Consider the following 27274-nt stretch of genomic DNA (forward strand, 5'->3'; position numbering starts at 1 on the left):
GATGGTACGAATAAACACCGAAACGTCGCGTAAACTATAGCACCAGCCCTCTCCGTCGTCTTCAGAAAAATTCCTAATGACCAAGTATTTATACAAAAGCAGACTGACTGTCTCTCGGAGCCGCGCAGACGGTGATAATTATCACCGTGAGAAACGTCGTGTATCACCCAAGGCGACCCACCTTGCGAGAGACGGTGCCGATGCTGATGTTGGCGGCGGCGGATGGTGGTGGTTGGCTGGTTTCAAAGGAGCCTCCACCTCCTACGTGGAAAAAGAGGGACGAACGTACGTTCGGCAAGGAAAGGGATAGAACGAGCAAGGATTTCGATGAAGCGGCACGCGGAGGGATTTGATTTACGCATCGGGTCATTAAATTGGATGTATTGTGCGATAGAACGCTGCGCTGGAATGACTCCTCGGGATGCCCCATAAGGTCTTAATTACTATGCCACACCGGTGTACAGCCTCTGTCCTGGCTTAATCGGCCGACGCGTTTAGGCAGTCGCGAAAATCACGCCCAGAGCATCCCTTCTCCGTCTAAAGCCATCCTTTATACTTTTGCGTTTAGATGACCGTTATGCGAGCCGGCAAAGTGTCTCCTCGTTGCATTTGTCTACTTTCCTAAAATTTAAGCGACGCGAAGAATCACAGGTTTGAACGTAAAGTTTGAACGAAGAGTCCAGGCTTGGTTCGTTCGTTCGAGTATTCATTCGCAAAAACTGCTAAAACGAAATTCCTGAGTGCATTCGCGAAAACGAAATCAAACATTCTTGGAACGATATTATCTCGAGATATGGCGTTATTCGTGAAATCAAACACCTGGAAAACCGCGCACACTTAATATCCATCTTCCATACACAGATATACGTATCGTATTTCAAAGCCAAGCAGACGCACCTCCAACGCTCGTCTCAAATCATACCGCGCTACGTTATTCTCTCCGATACCTTCTGAATCTCTCAAAGCATCCAAACGATCCACGCATTCCCAGTTTTCTGGTCAACAACGTTGTACGATCGAGAAACGTCTACCAAATTTACGCGTTCGTCCCAAACATTCCGTCTCAGATCGTTTCAGCTATCTTCCAAACCTTTCAGGGAATTAAAAAAATCCAGCAATTCACACCTTTTACGATCGGAACCTCCAGAAACCCGAAAGGACCGACCCCTCGAGTCGTCGTTTGAGGAAAATCTAGATGCGCGTGTTTCTGTTTCGCGGTATCGATCGTATGACCGCGGAAATGGTCTCCCCACCACAGAAATTCCCACATGTCCGGCATTCGAATTCCAGTGGACCAGGAAGGATGCTTGGAACGACCCGAGAGCTGGCGTGCCAGTTGAGGGAGAACGGCGGGTAGGGAGGGATCCGCGACGAAATAAGACCGCGGCGAGAATCGTACACGAGAGGACCCACGGCGGAACTCATTTTAATTAGAAGGGGTCCTTCGCTTTATCGAGTTATTCCTCGGCCCGTGCGTCTCTCTCGCGCCCTTCCGCGGCCTGTCTCGTTCCTTCCCCCCGTTGTTCCCCTCACCATGTCGTTCCACCACCTTCCTAACGTTCGCGCTGGCCCTCCGCGTCCCGCGGATCGAGGCCCCGGTCCACGAAGCCGCCTTGGAATGCGGTTCTACGGGGCCCACGGGGTTCGTGTGGTCGTGGCTCGTAGCCGCCGCGTCTGGGGGTGTCGGAGTGTGCGTACACGCGCACCGCGGCCACGTCAAATCGCGCACAGCCCGCCAGGCTCGTATTTTTTCCGACGCTCGCGCCATCGTCGCGGATATCGCTCTCGCCAGCAACGATAAGGATGTAACGGTCAGTCGGAGGTCGCGTTGATCGATTGGCGATCGATGAGTAGCGGAGAGATCGTTACGAACACGTTCGTACGATCGAACCACGAAAAGCTGTAGATCTCGACTTTTGAGATAGTCTAGGAATGGGAAGAATATCGTTTCGGTGATTGCGAAGAGAATATATCGGATCGCAGGAGAGATGAAATCGAGAAAAAGGTGAATGGTAGGGACGTCGGGTATTGTTTAAGAGCGCAAGGAATCTTTTGGCGACGTGGTTGCACGGGGATTAAAAGAAGACGTATGGTGTGAAGGGAGAGAGCAAAGAATAATGGGATGATGCGGTTTGGCGATGTGTGGTCTTTGAAGAAGGACGATGGTGAGACGAGATGGTTCGCCAACTTTTGTATTTCGCGTTACTTGTGTAAGTCCCTGTACAACCGTATGTACTTTACGTCACGGAATAGCCAACGCTTCGTTCGCTACTGCTCGTCTCTTGGAAACTTGAAAATTTCTCCGTAACAACGTCAAGCAGATTCTCGAACTATGCCTTCACCTTTGACGTCTCCGAACTATTTCCAACTAAATCGTCCAACACGTTCGTTGCAAATCCATTCACCGTGCTATTCCATCCTACGTACTGCCTCAATTTCCCGAAGATCGAGAAACATTTTTCTACAGGCCAAGAGATATTTTAATCTTTTGAAAATTCAAATTTCAACCCCCAAAGGATGAAAGCACTCAAAAAACCCCACCCATTGGAAACGGCGCAAGGAGCTGAAAAGAAAAGGACGAAGGCAATCGAGAAGGAACAAAACGAGAGCTTGTCCTTTGCAGGCCTTTTGCTCGCACCGTGTCGAACCTCTTCGTCTTCGTCGGAGTCCGTTCTGTCGTCTGTCCGTCCTTCTCTGGCTCGTCCGTTAGCCTGCCGTTTGCCTATGAGGGGCGAGAAGGGAGGAACGGGACCTCCAGAGCAGCGACCAAGTCCAGGGAGGTCCTTCCTTCCAGGCCCAATGGTAGAAGGAATCGAGGGAAGAGTACGAAGGAGAAGAAGAAGAAGAAGAAGAAGAAGAAGAAGAAGAAGAAGAAGAGAAAGGGAACGAACGGCTCCCTGGCAGGATCAAAGGATATGGCAAGATCCTTTTTGCTCCGGAGGGATCGGGCACGAAGAGAAGGCCGAAAATGTTCGGCTCGGGTTTCGGGCCGCGTTTAGAAGGGAACAGCTTCGACGAGATTGCGAGCAACGATCGCGTTCGTGGAGCTTGTTGCGGAGCCTCCAGCCCCGAGCTGATGGTTTCTGGAATATGGGCCGGGCTGATGGGTTCGTTTCGGCTGGTCGGAATTGAAAGCCCGGCTTTAATGGATCGCCGACACTTTGCATCCGTCCAGTGGACGCCTGCTCGCCGCTGGAGTCTACCCCCGACTTTTGACAAATTCGTGAAACCAGGCGGATCATAAATGACACGATTTCGTCGATTAGAGTTTTCGGTGTTTCGAATTAGAAACTTAATGGGATTTCGTGTTGGTTCGACGCGATTCTTGCGGACGACGACGAGAGTCTACCTTTGGGTTTAATAGCGTTTCTGGTATTCGCTCGAAGACAACTTTTAAAGAGAAAAATATGAAATTCGTTGGTTGGGAACGAGGTATTCGAACAATTTCGGAATTTCAGGACCTGTGATTTTTATGAATCTCGCGTAACCAAAGTGGTTAAAAGCCACGAACGATACAGAGTCGACCGATACGATATCGACGTCCGTCCAAGCAAGATACGGCGGGCTTTCGCACGCGTGAAAATACACTGCGCAGCTATCGAACGATACGAATAGCCCGATAATACGGTTCGATCGGCGCAACTCGTTTCTCGTGGTAAATCAACGGTTCACGCGTGCTTCGCGTCTTTGATCCAATCTCTGCGTGAGAAACGCGCGCCATGCTTTTCATCCGGTTCCGTGCTGACTTGCCGAAAGCGTTTCGTGGAAAGAAAAGACGGAGCCGGCGAGGATGAGGATCGAGGATAGCACGCCGAGAAACCCCTATAGGAACGCACGTATGAAAAACTCCTCGTTCGTTTCGCGTGTGGATAATCGATCGTTGCTTGCTACATTACATGTACGGAGGGTATTTAATAAAAATTTAAAAGAAATCGTACGATAAGATTGCGTTTGCCATGATTACGATTGGTCTGGCTTGTGAAATCTCAATTAAACCTGTCTGAAAATAACACGTTTCTTCTGGAAATCGCACGATTCTCGTCTCGCTCTTCCGAAAATATCGTATGATATGTAAAAATTCCGGACCGAGGATCGTCGAGATCCGAGGATCACCCTCGCCTCATTTCCAAGCCGAAAAATTAGCTTAGCCGCGTCCATACGCTGGAAACTAAAGATAAAAAAGCAAGCACGGTTCCTCGCCGATTAAAAGAGAAACGGCTCGTGCGCGAGTATCCTTCCTCCGCGACCTTGACCTCGAATATTTCTCACCGTTTCCACAGCCGAAAGTGCCACAGGGGCCGCACGCGGAGAACCGAGACGAACGAGGTATCGGCGAACGAAGTGGACCGGGGCGAAAGGAGGAGGGAGATTTTTGCCGATGGATGAAAGGGCGGAGGGTCCAGGTACCGAAACCTGGCCAAAAGATGGCCAGCAGCACGCGATACTCTGGCAATCTGCGTGGCCCGATTCCACCGCGAACTTCGTGGAAGCCGCCACGAACGAGGGAGATTTATCGGATTTGCAAATAATGAGACTATGTTTCAAAGGGGTCCCGGCTACCGCGTCTCCTTTTCTTCCTTCGGAATTCCAGGCTGGATTTCGCGCTATTTTTTCTTCGGTATTCGGTCGCTCCAGCTTCCTCCCGAGTTCCAAGATTTGGAAGGTTACAAAAAGAGGCACGGGATTGAGAAAATTCGGGAAAATCGAACATCGTTATGCGCTTGTGTGTGGGTATACGATACGAGGGATACTCTTCGCTCTTTCCTCTCCTTTTTTTTTGTTCGCTTTCATGGTGGGAAAATTCTTTGGGAAGAATGTCGTTGGGTTGGTACAGTGTTGGGGGCTTTCGAGGAATTTATACAAGGTGTTCTGAAGATAAACTGATCGCTCTGTCATTTGAACCTTGATGAAGTTTGCTGTAACGCTACCCATGCCTATGCTTAACGGAACCCTACGATTTTAGGTAATCGTTGCAGCCTCGTTCGTGAAAGTCCCATTTGGGAAAGCAGCTTGTAATCGCCATCTATCTATGCGCCCTAAATTCTCAAGTTAATCAGCATGGTTTCCGAACGACTCGACCTTACCTCGTTACGTTCGTTGTTGTTGCTCGTGATTTCAGACGCCCATCCGAGCGTTTTAGAATTCATCCCCTTCTCCTATATATCGGACAGCAAAATCTCAACATTCTTATCCCAAGGATCGAGACTGCCGTCGAAAGGCAAAGGAAGGCAACCCGAAGAAATCAAAAGAAGCAAGAAAGGCAAAGCAATAAGCAGTAGGTCCTAAGGTCGAAAAGGCGAGAGTCGGTTCGGACAGCATCCGCAACAAAGCGGCAGTCTGTTAATCGAGTAGCTAATTCGCCGGGAAGAGAGAAGGAGGTCTTCGTCCGTTTATTTTCCTCGGTTCGCCCGGAATCTTTGCTCTTCCCAGCACGATTCTTCGGTCCCCTTACTCCGCTGACCGTGGTCATGGCTGGCAACTTCTTCTCGGGCTTCGGTTAAAAAGACTCCTCCCTTTCTCGGCCATCCTTCGCGGGGTCCGGCGGAAGGTGGCGTTAACGAGGCGGCGAGACTTTCACACGATCGTTTGCATCGAGACAAACAGGTCCGCTGAACTTAGAGGACCGGACGACTCTTCCCTATTTACACGATCACCCTAGTCGCTCTCTGCGTCTTCAGGTCGATCGCCGGTCTTCCTCGCTTTTGTCTTCGTCGTTGGTTCTGAGTTTCGTCGTTTCTCAAATCTCTTTGGCACGTAGAAGAAAATATTTAGGTCGATCTGCAGGATCGATCTTCGATAGAAGAAATTTTCTCCTTGTACAACTTCCAGTCTCGACTGCTCGGACAACTAATTTTCAATCTTTTACCACACAGTAAGTGGCGACAACCAACAACTCCGTTATCCAACGTTCCGTTACAATTTCCTCAGGAATTTCAAATCGATCTTCCACATTCACCTAGAAGATCCACGAAAGCTGATCAAAACGATAGCCGTCCACGTTGAAACGGTCCTGCGTGACGATCTGCCCCATTAACAGAGAGAAGAAAACGAAGACGAAGACGTAGCGTAAGAATAAGAATAAGAATAAGAATAAGAATAAGAATAAGAATAAGAATAAGAATAGGAAAAAAGAAGAAGGCAAGATATCCGGCAGCAAGACTAGCGGGGGAGTAAAGAGGGAATGAGTCAGAGGCTAATAAAATCGACTGGACCCGAACAGTCGTACAGAGAGAGGGAACTGTGGCGTTGGTGTTCGCGGGCATGGGAAAAGGCCAGCAGATTCATTGACTGCCAGGCCCTCGAGTTGCCCAAGGGCCGCCTCCCCGTCCCCATTGTTCCATTAAGCTTCACCGAGGACTGACACATGCTACGGTCTTACGTGGCCCCCATGGCAAATCGCTTTTTCCTTGTTTCAGGCCCGCGATATCTGTCGCTCGGGCCAATTAAACCGACGTTTCCTCTCCTCCAGCGAACCTAACGCGATTCGTAGACGGACCAAACGAACGCGCTACTATTCGCGTAGGAACGGCTAATTGTCGCCACGCTCTTCGGTATATTCTTGGAGACGAGAATAATTAGTCGCTCTTTATAATGCGTTAACGAACGATAATACTGTCTCTGCTCTTTTCCAACATAATTTACCAACTATGAGTCGACGCGTCTGCGATAAATAAAACGAGGAAATCGAGAAAACGCGATATTAATCCGTTGAAATAAACGTTGTTGATCGAGAGCGCATAAAGAAATACACGTCGAAGACTCGAAACTAATAATATAGAGAGAATAATCAATTAACGAGATTATCTAAAGAAGATTATCGCGACACGGTTGTGGAAGGACGGTCGGCTTAACAAGCGGACAGAGTCCGTTTTACGGTCGTTAAAATGATTCCTGGAACGCGTTGAAAATCGCGCAGCGAGGGGTGAGTTTCGAAATACGCGCGCGAGGAAGTCTAATTGAGCTTATCGATTTTAATGAATTTTAATGAACGCCGCTCGCGATATTGCCAACGCCCGACCGGCCAATGGAATTCCTCGCGTACCAATCGACCGTACTAACGCCATTGAAAAATCCAGATCCATTTCTTCTTGCGATCGTTCGTTCCGATTCGTCGTTACGCGATTAATTACGAACGTTTTCCTCTGCTGAAAACGTTTGAAGAAACGGCTTAGGGGGGCCGGTGGTTTTATTTCTATTTTTCGTCTGTAATTTTCACGCGTGAACGATATAGAAAAAGTGACGTAACTGAAAAATATAATTGTTACAGGAAACGGAAGCACGGACACGGACACGGACGTGAGCCAAGTGGCTATTAGGAGCATCAAGCGGAGAAATTAAAGAAGTTAAGGTACGACGCCATTGTGATCATTAATATCAATATGCATTAACACAGTTAACACGCGACGTTAGCGGTTTATAAATAATTCAAAAAGATCGGTCAATTAGCATTAATAATCGGTAAATTATAATTTTCAATCGAGAATTTAAAAATCGAAATAAACGACGGCCGTTTTATCGTTCTGCCACTTCTTTAAACCTTCGTGACCACTTTATCGTCGGCCGACTTATTTCGAGCGATTACGCAGCCGTGGATTGGTCGAGATGGAATCGCTTCCTCGATAACTCGGCGAGCGCCGGTTTTTGGCGAAGAACGCCGCGACGAATTGCAAGTTCGCGGAAAAAAAGCGCACACCGCATTCCCCAACGACGGCGATCACCGATCCAGGAAGGCAGCCCCTTTATCTTTCCGCTTAACAAGCGAACAGTGTATCTTTTTAGACGGGCCAGCCTCGATCGTGGATGAAATCGTAAATTACGCCGGTCGCGTCCAGTCTTACGGAACGCGCTCCTCTTATATCAAAAATATCGCGTCGTTGCATATTTCTCGAACGTAACGTCGTATTTGATATGGAAGAGCGGAGTAATTATCGGAGAACGCGATAGCTTTGTAACGATCCTCGCGCTCCCAATGGTTCGTCTCTTAATTAATTTCTGCCATTTCTCACGAGCGACGTCCCGCCGTGAACAAATTCAACGTCGCGATCGCGCGTAATTTTTCACCAAGAAATCGGTACACTTTCGATCGAGTCTTGACTTTTTGTGTAGAGTCCGCGCGTACTCGGTTCGTTCGTTTCTCTTTCCCAGGAACGAAGCCGCGCTGCGGCGTTTGTGGTCCGTTTCAAATATTGGCCGTCCACTCGTGGTATGCGTGATACCCCGGAGTGCGCTTAAAATATTGAAATAAGATGCTCGTACGCCGCTCTTCGAATTCTCGCCCCATTCCCCTCGTCTACCTTTTCTGGCCCTGCCCTTTCGCCGCATTCTTCCTCTTGCACGCGCGCCACTTTTCCCTTCTTGTCGTTTCCACGATCGTTTCGACCCCTTTCCTACCACCCGACCACTCGTATTATCTCCACCGAGTCCCCTTGGACCACCGACTTTGTAAATCTCTCTTTTCCATATTTCTTTCCTCTTTTTTTAACCAAGATTTTACGTAAGATTTATCATGTTGTTCTTTTTCCTTCTGTTCTCGATGGACGAGGGTATGTTTAACCCATCGAGGCTCGAATAGCGAGATGATGCGCAAAAATTGCGCCAATGCAATACAATTGTAGGATAGAAATATTCGAGTTACATATCGCTTCGTAATTGCGCAAATAAATTCGGTAAAACGTGCTGCGGTTCCGAGCTAAAATTATTTACCAGCGTCGACGAAACGTTAGCGAGTACGTTGTTATTATTTCGTAGCTTTTCATTTCTACGATCTCCTGTTTTACGCGCGAGCTTTTTCGTTAGCCGCTTGCGGCACATTGTTGCAAAATGAAAGACGAATAGCGACGATACGACGATAGATGGAATTATTCGGCCAATTCGGTGTTTTGTTTGTTTTCTTCGCGGTTTAATCGATCCGCTGCTCGTTTTTTCGTCTTTTCTTTCGTACCTACGGCTGCGTATCTCTTCCTTCGCAGGTCAACATACTGCGAGGAACGCGAAGTCGTCGAACCGCGAAGAATACGCGATCTTTTATTGTTAGGCTAACTACGCTGGTCGATTTTTTTAAAACGAGGCTTGTTCGTGTCGGTGGAATTTTGTAAGATTCGATAACTGCGATCTCATTTACATAAAATGCTCGATTCATATTTCACTTCTTTTTCGTTCTCCTTGAAAGAAATACGTTTGCCCTTCTTATTTGTTCGTTAAACTTTTTGTTAAAATTCTTTTTAAAAGTTCGTTACTTTAACGAATTGCATTTATCTTGTCGGCACTTTTGAAAAGGAAAGCAGTTTCTCGAGAACGCTTTCAATGAAAGTTCTTTTCTTTAGCCTCATCCTCTTCAATGGAAATTCCTTCCCTCCTCTTGCTTCTTCTCAAAGGAATCCTCTCTCCTCTTCTCGCCTTCGCGACAAACCTAACGCTGCTTCCTCTTCTCTCACCTTCCTCGGAAATCTATTTTCTTTTATTCTTCCTTCCATTAGTTTTACATTTTTCTTTAGAAATAAAGGTTCTCTACCGTTTTTCTTTTTTTCGGCCAAGTGTTTCTCTACACGGAACAAAGCTACTATTTTCGTGCCCGTCGTTTTTTCCAAATTTTCCTCCTAGAATAAATTACCTTTTATCGTTGCACACATCTCAGAAGGAAATTAAGTTTGAAACTTAGAACGGTACATCTTCTCCTCTTCTCTGTTTTCTTTTCTTTATTTGTACCTACTGCTTACACGATATTCGCAAACTGTTATATAGCGCAAGTATCGCGTGGCTTTAAGCGACAAACGCTCCAAAAGTCATGCGATCGTTGCTATAGTACTATAGCGTATAGTAGTTTCTGTAATAAGAGCAAAGTTATCGCAAGGAGAAAAAGAGGACAGTAAACGAAAGGAACTTCTCTGTCGCCATACGTTTTCATCGCTCGAAGGAAAATACGATCATCATTTTTTTAAACGATCAACGCAGGACGCTATTTTGTGGAAGCTCAAACCGGCTTGCACCGCTATGGTTCTCGGCATTCGAAACGACAGAAAGACAAATGCGAGAAAAAGAACAGATTGTCGGAATATTATGCCACGTCGAAGAAAAGCTATTCTTTTCGCGTCAGAAATCAAGAAATCTTCGAAAGGTTGTTGCAACGATGTGTCGGAGGTTTCTCGACGACCTGCAAATAACAGGCGACGATGATATACGGTGGTGCGTGGTAAATTGCTACGGATAAAGGGTATGATTATCAGTTGCAATACTTAAAAGGGAACGCAGTGGCTGGCGCGCGCTCGCGCGAGACCGCGATCTTGCGAACATTGATTTTAGCTTGGTTTTTTCTTTTCCCTTTTTTCCCGCCTCCTCGCTCTTCGGGCCCCGTAATACGGCCACGCCCGATCCTCGACAGCATTATGCAATAATTCACGTTCATTACGCGATTATTATCCATCAACGTTCGCGTTGGTTAGCTTATACCGCGACAACGGTTTTGCTACAATTTATACGCGATATATTATCACCCTTGTTGGACACTGCTAAACCGATCACGCGGTTTCTTGATTCATCGCTGTCTTCATTAAGGGCCATCTTTTTCTCCAGCTGCCGTTTTGCTTTTTGCAGTTTGCCGTTTGTTTGGCATCTGGCTCGCTTTTCATATCGGATGTAGAAGATTCGATCGTTCCTAGTGCGAACAAATATATCTATATTTGTGTATCTACACGAGCGTGTAACTTTACGTACGTATATCACGCGAAGAACTAATCGCGTTATAATCGACGTTAAGCCAATTAATATAACGCTAGATGTGAATGTTATTAACGAGAATAACTCAGAGCCAGGTAAACGTAATACGATTAGGGAGAGAGAGAGAGAGATTGCGTTTGGACAGGACGCGAATGAAGAACGTAAACGAAAGAGAAAAGTAAGGAGTAGAGCAAATATACGAATAGTGAGATTAAAATTGGAAATTACGAAGCACACAAGTTGCAAAGTGTGAAAGACATAAATAAGGATATAGAGATAAAATAAGGCGTTTAATAGGAACTGAGAGTCGAATATAAATTGCAAAAGTTAAAGGGTAGATGGAGAGAAGAATTTTAATCACAACTCGATACAGTGTGTAATTGACACAAGACTGTTGCATTTTATTCGTGACGAGTGGCTTGCAGCGCGCGTTCTCTTTAATTAAAGTCCTTGATTTAAAGGATAAGAGCCACGTATGCACCTTAACGTTCATTCAAGCGTTACACATCCTTACAAAAAGCGTCGGTGCGACGTAACGTGGATACGTTTACACGTTCGTAAAGTTACGTGTGTATAAATAAGTATAAGTAGCTTTCGTGTTTCACCGATAGTTTATAAACCACTTACACGGATAGTCAACGATCAATTGGCATTAAAATATGTAAAGGAAATAAAGTATCGAGTATGTTTCAGGTTGAAATCGAAATTAAATTCGACTTTTCGATGCTTCATACTCTCCAAAGTCCAAGCTCGTATAATTACATTTGCCTCGCGCTATTTTCTTTCGCGATATCTCTACGAACGATTGTGCCGGCCCATCCACGCAAAATCGTTCTCTTCTCGCCTTTCAGACTCTTCAGAAATGCAACTTTGGTCACAAATGTACAGATTACCGTCGCGTTCGTTCTACGTCGATCTTCGGCTCTTTAACGAACATCGAGCCAAGAATCTCACTAAAAAAAACTCCATCAACAAACGTTCCTCCAAAAAATCGTAACGCAAGACCATCCAACGTCCTTCCAATTCTACCACCCACGATCATCGCTACTCCCCTAAAACAACAATCGTGGATTCTCTAGGTTTCAAGATACGCGTAAAGGTCGGCTCTAAAAAGGAGAAGATTCGAGAATTCGATCGAACGTCGATATCTCCAGATCGATGCGTCTTGCGCAATCTACTTGAAACCGAATTGAATTGCCTTCGTCTGGAGGGAATCGAGGTCACCCGAAAGAGTAAAAATGGCGCGTCTCGTGGAAACGAGGCGAGCCTGGTCGCAAGGAGATGCGGTCGTCCCGAAAGTAGAAAATAAAAAAATAATAGAATTCGCGTAGAGGAGAAATAAAAGAACGAAAGCCGGTGGAAACGGTGCGGTGCACGTGCCCCTTTTTCCAGACGATGCGTGTTCGTTTGGTTTTTTCGGCGGCGCGAGTTGCAGCGGAAACGCGCGGCCTCGCGCCACAATACGCTCGTTGCCGCGTGGAAAAAACGCGGCGGCCAACATTTTTGTCAGTCTAGACACGTGTTCTAGCGACGAGGAATCGGCTTTTCTTCGCGTTGGTCCCGGTTTGTCGCGCGGCGGTTTTCTATCGCGCGGACCATGTGTTCGCCGCGCGCCCCTTCGGGACACTCGCGCGTCATGTGCTCGATTAATTCCACTCATCCTCTCCTTTCGTACAGATGCGCCCGTCCACCGCTCGTTTAAAGAGACGGCGGTCGTTTTTCTTTGGTATCGAACCTTCCAGCCTCTTTCACGAACGGCCTCTTCTCGTCGATGCTTATTCGCAACGAATCACCGATTCGAGAAATTTTCTCATTGGCAAGCTCGTTACCCAGTTACTCGGTTGTTCTCGCTACGGTGGAACTGACGCGCGTATCAAACTGGACACGTAGAATTTAACGATACGATATCAGCAGAATCTTGCGTAATTTCTGCGACACGATTTACGCCATAAAAACTCCATGAAATCTCATTCGATGGACCGTTTTCTCGAACGTTTTTTGCCGGAATAATCTTACGTAAACGCATCCACGAGTTCGCCAAAGAAAAATCAACGACTTTCCATCGAAATCTCGATAATGCGCGGTGTTTCGCAATTCGCCCTGCGTTTCTGACGCCACAGCAGATCGTACTTTCTTTACGGAGGGACGGTTGCGACTATACGCAGGTTTCCTTAGGTTTTTGCCAGCGTTAACAGAGGAAGCTTTCACCCGGTGGCGTAATCGGTATATCATTTGGATCGATTAGCCAGAAATGGACCGTATCGTCAAACGACGATAATGCCACGATCGTTTTGCAAACCGTTACGTCACGATGAAAATCACGATAATGAGCGAATTCACGAACGCGAGGCAAGAACGGAAGCAAAAATGATTTATAGCGGTTGAAATTTCGCCGAGGGAGGCTGATGATACGGACGAAGGTTGGTGGTCCATGGTTTTTCTTCCCAAGTAATTTATTTTGTACCTAAAGAGTAAACGTCTGGTTAAAATACCTTAGAATTGCTTAAATCGATTTTATAAATTACCCTCGCTACCTTGTAAATGGTTTCGTTATAGAATACAGAAAATCTCATGGAAAATTGTTTCGTCACGGTGTTTTATATCTTTCGTTTTCCTAGTTGCCTAGTTTCCTAATTTCTCTCGGATCGTCGGAAAATAATTCGTTATATCGATCGTAATTCGTATATTACGCGTTACGCTACATTTTCAGATTTGTTTCGACGTAGTGGATCGTGATTACGTCGGTAATCGTTTCTCATCCCGATGCTAATGAACTTTCTCAATGTATTTTCTAAAACGCGTACGATACGAATATAAAGACGTACGTAAATTGGCCAGCAACTCTATCTATAAGCGCTAATAGGGAATAGTAGTCGGTCCGTACGGACGACTATTATACGGACGACGCGTTGCATCGTTACGCTCGCAGTCGTGTGCAACGAGAGCGCAACGTGCGCACGCAGCCGCGGAGCGCATGTGCAACGTAAGATCGCGCGAGCGCACGGTGGTGGGGAGGACTTCATTCATAAATGCCGGGCTAAAGGCGTCAATGGATGGCCCTGTGAACGAGCGAGACAGCATCCCCCGTGCTCTCCCACCTCCATTCTCGCGCGTTCCTCTTCCTTTCTTTCGTTCTTTCGTCATCGTCGCCACCATTTACTCCCACTCCATCGGCCGGTTGCATAGAGAACACGACGCGGACGCCAGACAGGAATTTCACGGCGCAGGTGCCTCGCGGACGACGTTTTTGGAAAAGAATCTCCGTGTACCGCGTGCTCGACCGACCGACCGACCGACCGACCGCTGGATTTTGTTACCGCGTCACCTCTGACGGGACGATCCTCGATCGAGTCGACAGGTATCGACGCCGATACAAGTTGCTCCATAGCCGAAGGGTTGGCCAAACGGAAGTTTGCGTGGCTGTGTGCGTCGACCGCCTTTGCGCGTTCAAGGTCGCAAGCTTCGCACGTTCGATGCTTTTGAGCGTAGGTCGGACGAACGAGATTCGCTGGGATTTGACGCGATTTGGTTTCAGAACATGGGAATTTGCGTGGAACGTCGAATGGACGTCGAATGGACCAACGGGTTTAGAAGTAATTTGGACGTGGAACGTGGTTTGGTAGTCGGAGCGCGAGAGTAGGCTTTCGAAGTAGCCGAAGTTTTCGTCGATGCGTGGAGAATTTAGTTTCTCGGACGATCGAACGTTTATTTCCAAAGAGATTTGGAGAGAGGATTAAGCTTGCATTTTATCCAGTCTGATTGTCAAATCTACAGACCAAACATTGCAAGTACCGAAATTAAAGCTACGGTAAATCGTCTGTCCGATGTCTGACGGGGAACTCTAAAAATGCAAACCAGTCTCGCAGCTTCACGTTCCGAGAATTAATACGAAAATCAGCAGAAATCCAGCCTGTCGTTTCTCACCGATCGATCGCATCTAGAGAGGCCTGGGACTCGAAACGAATAGCCGGACGCAGCATCGCAGCGACCTTCGTCGAAGAGTTCGCCAACGAGAGAAAAGAAAGCAGCCGCCGTGCCGTCCGATAAATGATTCCATCAGAAACGGCATCCAGGGTGTAATCGATGATGGCCGAAGTGACGAATGCCGACGAGTTATATTCTCGGACGGACGAGGACCCGCGATCCAGGACGTTTTCATAGAGCCATAACGTCGGATGGATATTCCGCGGTTGGTCGATGGCTTGCACGAAGAGGAACGCCACTGCACGACGGGCCGCCATTTATCTTGATCGCGCATAACTGACCATTCTGACTGTTTGGCCATTGGCCATAGGCGCGCTTCGTATTCCTCGACGCGCAAACGTCGATTCACGGTCGCTATGGAATTCGTTCTATCGGCAGAGTCGATCACGGGTCTTGACCGGCGTCCCGAGACTCGGCTATTCGTTCCTCGTGGTAGGTGGTTTTGATTCAGCCGTGGCTCGTATTAACCCGTAACATTTAAATAACCGATAAGGAAAACAGGAACGAAACCGAACGATAAAGGAGGGGAAAAAGGCGGCGTCGGGTTTGTCGAGAGAGTCGAGGGAACGAGTTTACGAGACGAGAAGAGGCACGTATATTACGCTGGTGCGTGGTAAAGTGATTCTTGTTCGAGGGAGGAGCGACGCGCGAAGGAAAATAGATGAACAGGGAGGATCGTGTGGAGAAGGGTGGGTGGATACGACGAGATGGAAAACGTTGGGCGTGTGTAAGATGGGTTTTGGTCTTGCTCGTCGATTTTGTAAGTGGTACGTTGGCTGAGAAGTTCGCTTTCCAAGATAATTAACACGTTAACTGCCACGAGAGTCGCTCGTGACTAGCGTTTTCTTGGATTAATTGCGATATTTAAATTGAATTAACTTGCTTATGTTGGCTGCAACGCTGTAACGAGGCAACATACCAATGAGATCGTCGGAGTTCGAAGTAGCTCGATGCAGTTTCCTTGCGTTTAAACCCTTTTATATTTTTTTTTTTTTTTTACGTTTTATCCCTGATTTGTTCCCCGTTATTAATTGCATACACACGCGTATATAGAAGAAACCGGTCGCGAGAGGAGGGAAAAACGACGCACCTCCTGCGCGACAAACGCGAAAGGCGGATACACGGACACAGAGCGGTATGTCCGATTATCAATCGCGGTATCGTTACCCGTGCCGTAAACACCGTCACATTACCGTCCGGTAATCGCGTACGTAATAACATCTGGCAGCAAATTGCCACGAAAAAATAAAGAAGCGGCTGGTCCGTTGGGCCGGTTGCGTAAATATATGTAGAGCACGATCCTTGTATCCAGCTCGCTCTCGGGTTCGTTATGCATCGACAGCTCGTTTCGCGCGAGCCGTCTGTCCGCTCGTATCTGCGAGCAATCGGCTCGCGAGCGGCGAAAATAATGCCCGCCAGCGACGAAACATTTGGAGGCCGCGACTTATCACCGTGGAACATCGACTGGAATGCATCGTAATTTACGGACATCGAGAGAGGTCAGTCCGGTTCGTCGATACGAACCGTGAGGAATAATGGCTGAAAGAGGCTGGCACCGACACCAACGCCCCTGCGTTCTTCCCTGCTGCTCTGTTCCACGCTCTCCGTGTCGCCGACACCGTATCCTGCATCCACCGTAATCGCGTTTAAGATACTCTGTCGCGTTGGAACGGTCGTTTCACAGGCTACCGATCTCTTGGACGGGGCGTTGGGTGTTTGCGAATTTGTTACGAGTAAATGCGTTCACCCAAGGCTTAAAATTAATTAAAAAGAATTAAAAAGACGAGAAGCGAGTGGGAGAAAGAAATTGCTACGATAAACCAGCCAGCTTCGGGCAACTCGCTGCCACGGCATCTTTGCATTTCTCACCAGAAATGTTCACAAATCATTCAGCGACTTAACTTCGTGCTTCTCCGACAACACGATCGCTTTCGTTTGTCATTAATCACGCGGACACATAGTTGCGTCGATCCAACTACGCGCCATACATCAACTAAACACGGTCGCAGAGGAGTCACGGAAATAATTCATTATTTACATGGCTGGTATATCCGATTTTTTACTCGTAAAAATTACCGCTGTTTGGTTTCTTACGCGCACGTACACGTACCCGACTCGTTTTAAGCGCGTTGGTCTTATACAGCTACGTCCGATGCGACATAACTCTCTTTGCCAAATTACTACGCGGTTCGAGACGAGGCTGCCATCGAAGTTGCGAAGCAGCAGCTTCCTCTTAACGCCGCCTCCCGATTTCGTCGTTCGAAACGCTCGATCGGCTGATCCTTCGTACTATCCGCTCTAACTTTACATCGTTGAACGTTCAACCGTTTGGATTTATATCCTGCATCACAGTAACCACACATCGTCGTTTCTTTCTCCGCTTATTTTTCGTTCGACTCTTCAACGGAGTATAGGTATCGGCTACCACTGCTTCTTAAACGTAAACTTAATTCGTAGAAAGCATAGTACGTCGGTCGTTAATAACTTTTAAACGCAAACTTAATCTGCTGCAAGGTTCGCGCGTGACGTATGCAACGATTGTACCGTTATAAGCCAAGGTGTATTAATAAAAGCGTCACTTTTATTAGCCCAGTACTTGAATAATTGTAAAGGAAATAAAAGAGGCGAACCTCGCACACCTGCCATTTACGACAATCTGTCTTCCTACGACAGAAGCTATCGCACGAATCTCGTGCGGTTACGTACTTTCCGAATTCCCCCGTAATTTCCAAAAAATAAAAGTTCGATCCTCTTTCCCGTACAAAATTCTAATCTTTTCGTTTAAAGCATTTTGCAAAAAGTATAATTTAAAAATCTACGGAGACAATAGGATTCTGCGACTAATCTCGGCGCGCAAATCACCGTAAACGAAACATACTTTCGTTTGGTAAACGGTCGATGACGCTTGCGCTGGTTTTGTACGTAAGTAAGTAAGCAATTCCAGGAAGGATTCGAAAACGAGACGGCGTGGTGGGTCTGAGGCGTGCAAGCTGCTGGTCGGAACCAAATTATTGCGGCGGCGTGCAATCGCGCGCGTCGCTGTGTGTACGCAAATATGCGGGGTCGCGATGACGTCACATCCGGCGTCTCGTTTTTCGCGGTGCGCACTTATCACGCTGGCGAAAGAGAAAGACGAGAAGAGAGCCGCGCGGGAATCGCCTTTATACGCCCACGCGAATGCAACTGCAGCGTCTCGTCTACCTATAGTGTACGCAACGTACGCAGCGAACGTCTATCGTAGTTGCGCGTGTCGACGACGACATTGCCCGGACAACGAATTCGAAAGATGGATCGTCGCGGAAATCGCAGCACGTAATTAGCCGATCGATCGAACGCGCGTCGCCGCTTGGCGTCGATCACGGCACAACCAACGAAAATTTCAATTTCGCTTCTTTATCGAACAGATGGTACGCGTAAGACGATATATTTGTAATAATTTCGTTAGTTTTTCGTCAAAATTATTACCTATATCGTTATCAATTTGGTCTTAGTCTTACCACGACGCTGGCTCGTCTTCCGTCGTTTCCCTACGTTACCAGTGGAAGGTTGTACTGCTTGCGCGAATAGCTGCATTCTGTGGAATTCTTCTCCTTCGTTATGATCACGTGAAAAATACATTTTCGAGCATCACCGTCAACCGATAACCGATTCCCAGAAATCGCGTTGACAACGTTACAACGTCGATCGGATCGCGATCTCTTATCGATACACGATGGTAGTGACGGCTTACGCGTACGTTGGTCGATACGTACGCTGATGCAGGTATTGTTACTTCGGAGCACGAGTCATACTTGCATCGCAAATAAACAGCCGGTAGACGAAACGATCGATCGAACTGTAGTTCAGCTGCAACTTGGCTCTCGTAACTAGATCCAGAAGTTTGTAACCGTTCGAAGCGAAAGAAACAAAAATCGTATTTGTACGAAACGCGATATTAAAGTCGTAATTATAAATTAATATTACGGAAAATGTTAACGATACACGATTAACAAGGATGCAAGGTTTCGATAGAAATTTTATTTAACACTTGGCGAGAAGTTTGTTTAAAATTGTAAAATTCCAAACGAACGGTTCGAAACAAAATTTCTAAGAAAGGGAGGAATGGTTAGAAGAAAGAAATCGATGGGACTGGCGAGTATTTCGAAAAGAAGAAACGAGTGGCGCGCAACGATTAAGAGCAAACGGTTTCGGATAGGAATCGACGGCGCGATGTGCGGTCTCGGTTGCGCTTGTGGTGCGTGCCTGGGCTTCTTCGCGCACACATTCATCGTGCCGATGCCTGGGAAGAGTAAAGAGCACCGTGCTCGGGTTCAGGGACAGGTTTGTGCAATCGAACGACATCGTGGTTAAGGCAAATATCGTAGGTCAAATATCGCTGCTGCGGCAATTGTTGCTGCAGCCGGCGTGTTGCGTCGTGCTCCGTTGTTGTTTCAACGTCATTGCCTTTCGAATTCCACGCGATACTTGTGCCATCTACTCCTTTTATTCCCCGGACAATCGTTAGATATCGGACGAAATATTCTCCGCGGGGTAATTGCCTTTTCGCGTAATACGTGAACCGTTAACCCTTCGTAGGTGGAATTTTATTCGAACATTCGAACATGGCCGGTGTTAAACCGACGAATATCGTTCGAACGAAGAAGAAGAGTGATATTTCTTTGATTACACGAGGGACAAAAAGGATTACGGGGAAAATTGGTCGAAGAAAGTGGTTGAACCTGTCGGAGAGAGAAATTCCAATCGAAAGAAGTTTTCCCTATCTTATACGTATTCCACTGACCGATTCTCCACTCCGTGAGAATACGATTCTTTGATGTTTTCAAAGAGATAGGGACGAATTCGAGGCAAGTTGAAGATCTCCTGCCTGTTAGGATACCACGCCTACGGTGCCTTTCAAACTGTTCCTTCCTGTTTGGAAGAAAAATGTCGGTGCGCAGGTTCCTTGCCAACGACTAAATATCACTAAATCATCGCGTTGAAAAGTTCAACATTCCCTCGAGACACCGCGAAATTACCGCATTGTTGGACACATTTCTTTCGGTGTTTAACTTTTACCGACCCTGGCAAGACTGTGCCGCATTGTCGCGTTTCCAAAAGGTGTACATATACCCGATGCAACCGCGCCTTTCTACATAAGTGTCTTTCACAGACATCTCGTGGTACGTTAACCTCCGATCTTTTCTCCCCATATGTCTTACTTCGATCTTCTTTTTCTTCTCCTTAGCTTCTTCCTCTTCTTCTTAAGTCGATGTTACTGTGGGAATATTTGCGAAGGAAAGAAAAAACCTGCTATAACTCGAAATCCGCCAATTTATCAGAAAACGTCTTCCCGATATTCCTCTCTTCCTCCGTGCTTCCTACGACATACAATTTGTCCAAGCGGACATTTAGCGAATTCGATTAACGCCGTGACCTTAAGATTAACTATTTTACGTTAAATCGTCTCTAACGAGATACCATCCTTCGATGGCTGTCTATTCGCTACCGAACGAGTAGGACAAACGTTTCCTTTCAACCAGAAATCGTAAGCATCGTTTTAAAAAATAGGTTATAACGACAGTCTTGGCGTGGCCTGGCGATAGTCGAGGTGGATCGCGTGAGAACCGGTGCACACACGGTTGAATCCCAGGGGAGGCTGTTCGTTACACATACACGCGTGTACACACACGTGCGAATTCAAGGTTCGCAATGTCCTGATTCAAGGTACGCTTTGTCGCGGAACTGTGTACACAGCTCGCGCGTGTGTACGCGCGCGCTGCCCGTGAGTTATAGGCTTAGCGGTTGCACGTGGGTGCACAATATTGCATTCGCTCCCACACCCACCACCGACGCCGCGACTGGTAAAAGAATATCGCATCGACGCGTTTTCGTTCGTTACGAAGGCGTTTTTCTCGCGCCTGTTCCCGCTTCCTCCGCGATAAACCAACCTTCGAGGCTTCTTCTTCCATCGTGGCTTGATCGATCAAACTTTTTCCATTCCTCTAAAATCTGCCTGCTACTTTGCTTTCTTTTCTCGCAGACCAGTTTATCTCGCGAATTCCTCTATTTTAAAGTAAAAGAACAAGTGATAATTATCAGAGGCAAACGATAATTGTTCGTCGAGATCGGTTACACGGTACACGCATATTGAAATTCGATGGAAATGTAAAAAGCGAACATCGATTTGAAAGGGACGTGACAATGTGTTTCTCGATATGTGTCAAGTTGACTCGTACATACGTTGAAAATCGATTGATAAATATGCGTGCATTATAAAACAATAAGATACTCGTTACGTATGTAGATTTTTTTCCGAAATGTTTTATAAACGTAAAAACAGATGGGAATGTAGGTTGAATGCGAATTTCTTGCAGAGACCCGCAAGTATAGACACTTTTATTATTTGATTTAGAAAAAGATACGAGTGAGATATATCAATACAGATATGGATGATAATGTAAATTTCTCGTCGATAAAAATATGTTGATTTATCGTAAAGTGATCTACCAGTGCGTAGACTTGTTGCGAACATAGGTCTCATCTCTTCGTCAACTCAAATAACCATCCATTGCGTGAGCGTAAATTTGTTGCATGATTTATGATTATAGATTTATCGCTAATTTATCTGCGATACGTACGTACTTCGTTAGAATGGATAAATGTGCAAATCAATGTAAATATAAGGAAGGAAAAAGCGAATAGGCCAACGTGTGAAATGTAATATCGCAACATTGAAATGTAGATTCGTCGTATAGATATCTCGCGGTAAAAGTCGAACGCAAAGTTGTTTCAAACATCTTTTCAATTGTAAATCTATTTCAGGCCAACCTTTGCTCGTACTAGCCATTTATCGAAGCAAAACTAATTCAAAGATTATACGAGGAATGCGCCTGCTAGAGAAAAACCGATCGCGCGTTATACTTGTTTCTCCGTAACTAAATTAAAGAAGACAGCGTAGGACAGAACCGACGTGTAGAGTCGATTAAACGAATTATAATTAATCGATGTATAAATTTGCAGCGGCTGTTCGTACCAGCCACGTAAATTGTCCCGGTCGTCGTTCAATCGGCTAATCGCGAGTAAAATCAATCGTTTTCCCGTTCCGTGCCGTTCAGCCGGTAAATGGAGGTCTTATGAAACGTTCGCGGAATCGCGATGAAGAAGTCCGAACGACCGGAAAAATAAAAAGGAAAGAATCTTTAATTTATATAACGCGAATAGTCAAAGGCCCTCGTTGAGACGAACAGAAGCTTAAACCGACTTTGCAATCGGAATAATTCATTCATAGGCTTCTCCTACGGATCAGCACTTCCTATAACGTTAATTACTCTTATCGTGGCAGTATCGTTTACGGTATCAAATCTATGCTGGCAACGCGAATGTGATGCGAATGACCGCGAAACATCCGATCTACGGGGTTACCATCTTGAAGAAATTACTGCCACTTCCTTCGATAGGATGGTCCGTTGTAGAAAAGATCGTTTTTTAAAGAGAAACTTTTGTATATTCGCGTACTGTCATATAGTCGCGTACTGCGTTATATATTTTGCAAATTGCAACTGGCGATTGAAACTTTGAATTTACGATCGATAAAGAGATAACCTTGGCGCGATAATTTTCTGCCGTTACGTCGCCGAACTGCCGGACCGTGGTGCACCGGAAGCAGCGCGTCGAACGCGCAGAATGACCATTTTCTTGAATTAAATTTGTTTTATCGGACGGTCAAGGCGGACGCTGATTACGATTCATTCACGTTTGGATGGCGACCACAGGACACGTTTATCAGCGAAAAAGATTAAGTGCCGTGGAACGACAAAAATACACGCGGTCGAGCTGATGCTCTAATTTATATCGTCGGTCGTCGCATATGGTCACGAACATGTGAATCCTGAGCTCTTTCAGGAGAACAGCTCGAACGAAAGGAAAAAAAGGGAAAAAGTTTGAGTAGAAAACAGATGTTTTCGCTGCCACGAAGCTCGTCATTTAAATATTTTGACGGCCACTCGAAGTCCTCGAGAAGCCCTCCGACTTTCTCGCGCAAAGCTGGAATGCATACGATGCACCTGATAACTCTCTAATGTTTATCAGAGAGAGAATGATCGTTGGTTACGCCGAATGATATCCGTGCGTCTGTCTATGTGTTCTTTTTTTCTCGGTTTTTCGAGTTAACTTTGATTACGACTCGTCGCGTGGGAAATTTTTTTGCGTAGGTAGATGGTATCCGTGATTTTCTCAACTTCTCCGGTCGTTACAGGTCACGTTTCGTAGTTTGGAAAATTAGTTCGTCCAATTTACTCGTTCTGCCCGCCTTTCTCTTTAGAGGTTCCCCTTTCATCTTACCGTTCGTCGATGGAACGTAATTAGTCGCTTTATGCGATCGATCGCGACGAGTATTTAAGCTATTTAGGATTTGATATTTTAAGATATTTAGCTATTAAAGTTTAACCTCGAAGTGCTAAAATAATTCCGTAAATACTTTGAGAATGATAACTTTGCGTGACACAAAGTCACGGATAGTTCTTATCAAAAGACAGACAGATTGGTATTATCGTCCAAGGCCAGAAACATTTCTTGCATGCGATACTTTGTATCGATACGTCTACATTGTGCGTTATACTTTGCGATAAAATGTAATTTCGCTAAAGATCGCTGAAAACGAACGTATCCAAACCACCAAATACCAAATACCAACGTACGCGTATCAAACACGAAAACCGCCAATATCGAAGAAGCAACGGCGATTAAAAGATGACACCAAAATGTCCATCTTTCTCGCTCCAAGTCTCACCTCCGTAAGGATCCACGAATCGGTAGTGGAAAAAACTGGCGAAGACTGGCAACGAAGAAGAAAAAGAAGAAGGAGGAGAAGTACCGATGACCACCAGGGAACGACTGGATTCCAGCTCCTCTCCTTCATCGTGGCCGAATTGTCGGCGATGCTGGCAGCGAGAAATATAAAAGGGGAGTGCCCAGACAACGTCGAAATCGAAAGGGATAGCCGACAAGAGCCATAGTGGCATTTAAAGTCATTTGTACTACGTGACGTAATGAGTGGCTCGCCTGCTGGTACCATGGAAGAAGGGCAACGCAAGACCCAACTAGAAATTCAAAAAGGGTAGGCATGGAGAACACATACGAGGTGGTTCGTCCATTTTCAACATCCCTAAACGTTGTTGTTCGTTCTGTATCGGTTTGCGCCGATGGTAGTGGAGAATGAATAACGAAAGTCTTACGGTAACACCTCTTCACCTTCTTAGAAATAAATTTACAAAATTTGGAAAGACGTATTTCGGCTTACTTTCTTCTTCTATTTGCGTATCGTTAAAGACCAGAGTGTTGGAGATTTAATTTTTTAAGAAACAGGTGGTGTTTTTGGGTTTGGGTGACGTCGGTGAAAGATTTGTCGAAAGGACCGGATTTTCGAGGAACTCGATCGGTACCGTAGTCTAAGAAGGGTCATGTTGTGGTAGGCTAGACCGAATCCTAAACGCCCAGACCTTAAATCTAGCCAGATTATAAAAGGGTAACGCCTTTAATCTGACCGCGTTCCAAAGGCTCCGTTAGGGACACCACAGGCCAAAATGAAAACGTATATCTTTAAAAAGATGAGCAGCATCCGCTCCGGCATTCCGAGGATCACGTTGCGAGTTTGAGAATCCATTTTTTCCAAAGAGATTCCAATCGAACGAAACGTATTCCGATCGTGTTACGAGTAACACTACGATAAAACCGTTGGCAAATTTTCTTATAAACAACAACGAATCGTATCTTTAGAAGTAAGATCTGGTCTTTTTAAAATCCTTCTTAAAATAAAGTATCGCGTATACGCTACGGATTTTTCCTCCAACGAATTCTATCATCCTCGTACATATTTTTACTAATTTTTCAAATTTCCTCGAAGAGCGAGGGAAAGCATACATGGATCGCGCAATAATATTTCTTTGCTAATTTCTAGCTGCTAAATTAAAGCGAGAAACCGCGATCGATTACGATTATTTGCTCTCGCGATCAAAGAAAATTTGTGTTAGAAACGAGCCGTACTCTCGATCGATTTACAAGCGAGAAATCGGAGAAAAGAGAATAATATTCGTGGCGCGTGCGATTCAGCGCAAAATTTAGCGATCTATCCATAGATTTCCTGCGAGGACGACCATCGATGACCGGCGAAACGAGTTACAGCATCAGGCCGGTTGTTTCCTGAGAATCCATAAGCGGTTATTCTACAACCTGTGTTCAAAGTACTTTAGTCTACACCTCCTTTGATTTTTGCTCTATGCTAAGAAGAACATTCCACGTTGCCTAGTCATCTCAAGTTAGCGTTGGCATAATGCTCGGGCTTCGCAGACTGGCAAAGACTTGCACTCGACAAAGAGCTTGCTCGGTTATTTACGGTGCGGACTCTTGAAACTGCAACTTTTGTGAAACGAACACGGAGCCTTTGAATTTTCTCGAGGAAACGAGAAACTCGACGGAGTAGCTAAGTGGGAAACGTGTTTAGCGAACTGGACTTCCGAGAGAGACGAAAAACGCTCCCCTTTCGTACATTCCTTCTAATAGATCTACGCATCTAGATACAGAGATTGTCACACTAGTTACCGTTACGTCGATGCATACGAGATGTTTTTTAAAGCCGAAACTTCCATAACACGTACTTGTTTCGCAACATCGTACATTCGATTAAAACGATTTTTACCGTTACTTATTTCAAAAATATTACCGGAGAGAAGGAAGATCAAAACGATCTCTATTATCGTTTATTTAAGAAAAAAAATTATTTCCGCTATTACTTATTTCAAAAATCGTACTAGAATCCAAGGAAATTCGGTCCTAACTAACGTCTGACCCGAGAACAAAACGATAAAACAAAGATGTACTTCCTCGTAAGCGACATATAACTTGTTATCACCCGGCATACGGGCCCGAAAAAGAAATCGTTTCTCGCCATGGTGAAAGGGTAACAACCCGTTAATAAATAAGTAAAGAGACGAAGGAAAGCGTGCAACACACCGGGGGTTAACAAACGCTTCCCCACCACGTTCTACCATTAGTACGTATACCGTCCGTGAACTGTTTCTTGGAAATGAGCGAGAGAACCGGGGCCAACCGAAGAGAAACGACCAAGGAAACCGTCACCAAGGGAAAGAAAAAGAGGATAGTCGGCCGGTTACGTTAAGATAGGTTGGACCGTTCTGTCCATGGACCCTCCGACCGCCTGGCGCTACGTGTCTAGCCCCAACCAACCTTTAAAGGCGCTCCTACGTAAGCTTATTCGGAAATAACATTGAATTTGCATATCCTTTTACTTTACAAAGTTTTCCAGAATTCTATTTCGCTTCGATTTCTCCAATTACGTACATGAAAATGTGAAAATGTGAAATCGTACAGGCATCTTCGGTCTAGTTAGGTTTCCCTCGAATAACTTTTTGCGAATGACCACCGGTTTGCTAATGGTTGCAACGTTTAATTTGAATTTTCCAAGCGATCTTCTACGAAAGGTATAATAATTTAACGATAGAAAATTGTCAAAACGTCTCTTCGAATTTCATCTTCTTCGTGTAATAACCTTTACGTTGGACGTATGAGAATCGATCTCGTGACTATTGCCGCTACGTTCCACGTAGTCGGGTCGAATTGACCCTGACGAGGGTTAACCTGCCCGCATCGGCTCGTTTCAGCGTCTCCATCGTGCCACATCGGAAAATAGGAAGCACGACGACGGAAATGGAGCAATGCGGGCATGAAATCGAGTATTTAGCTGATGGCTTCCTTCTGTTTAGGGGGAATCGCGAGTTAAACTTTTGGAAATTATGGTACGGTCATCGAAGCCTGAATAACGCGATTAAACATGGTGCACTAGGTAGAATATATTACACGACTCGCGATTTACGACTCATTGTCGATACGCCCGCGTTTAATACACCGGTACAGAGATCTTACGACGGATAATCCGTAGAATACAAGGCTTCAAGTCGACGAATAAAATAGAATAAAAAAGTTGCAAAGCTTTTGTACGATTATGAAAAAATTATGATAAAATTCATCTTCCGTAGGATCGACTATCTTTGCGAAAGAATGATGTTTCTTAAAAAATCGTGAATCTCTTTGGAGTAGAAAACGATACGATACGATTAGATTGGCCGTTCGATTTCTAACGTAAGATCTTTATTTGAGTTAGACGTTCGATAGAAAAATAATACGTTTATTTAATATTGACAATATTAATACGTGATCGTAGTACCTGCGAGTATAAATAAGAGAATCTAATCTTCCAAATATAATACAAAAATGGAATGTAAAGCAAGGAGCGGTCAAATATCAGAGTTTGCAACGGCGCGACATTTTAAAACGCAAACACGTAAATCTTAAAAACCACGATACGGGTTAAAAACCGAGATAGGACGCGAATATACGTCAAGGTTTAAAAAACTATACGACGTTTTAAATCTCTGTAGACGCGCAACGTAACTCGCGAAGTTTCGATGTAATCTTCGTTTTACGATATCTAACATTTCATATGGAATTTTTCAAATTCCCGAATCCGATCCCTTCGCATCCTCGCGCGTCTCCTTTCTCCCCCGACGTTCCTAGATTACAATTT

General features: G+C 45.6%; 1 protein-coding gene across 1 annotated transcript in view; it reads left to right on the plus strand.

The window, feature by feature from the left end:
• LOC126925153 (G1/S-specific cyclin-D2) overlaps positions 1-27274 on the plus strand; it is a 140227-nt gene that overhangs the window by 50029 nt on the left and 62924 nt on the right. The window contains exon 3 of the mRNA XM_050740465.1: positions 7268-7348. The gene's annotated coding sequence lies outside the window, so the exon portion shown is untranslated. The remainder of the gene's footprint in view (positions 1-7267; positions 7349-27274) is intronic.

This window comes from Bombus affinis, chromosome 15 (genome assembly GCF_024516045.1).
Source record: "Bombus affinis isolate iyBomAffi1 chromosome 15, iyBomAffi1.2, whole genome shotgun sequence".
Classification (NCBI taxonomy): Eukaryota; Metazoa; Arthropoda; class Insecta; order Hymenoptera; family Apidae; genus Bombus; species Bombus affinis.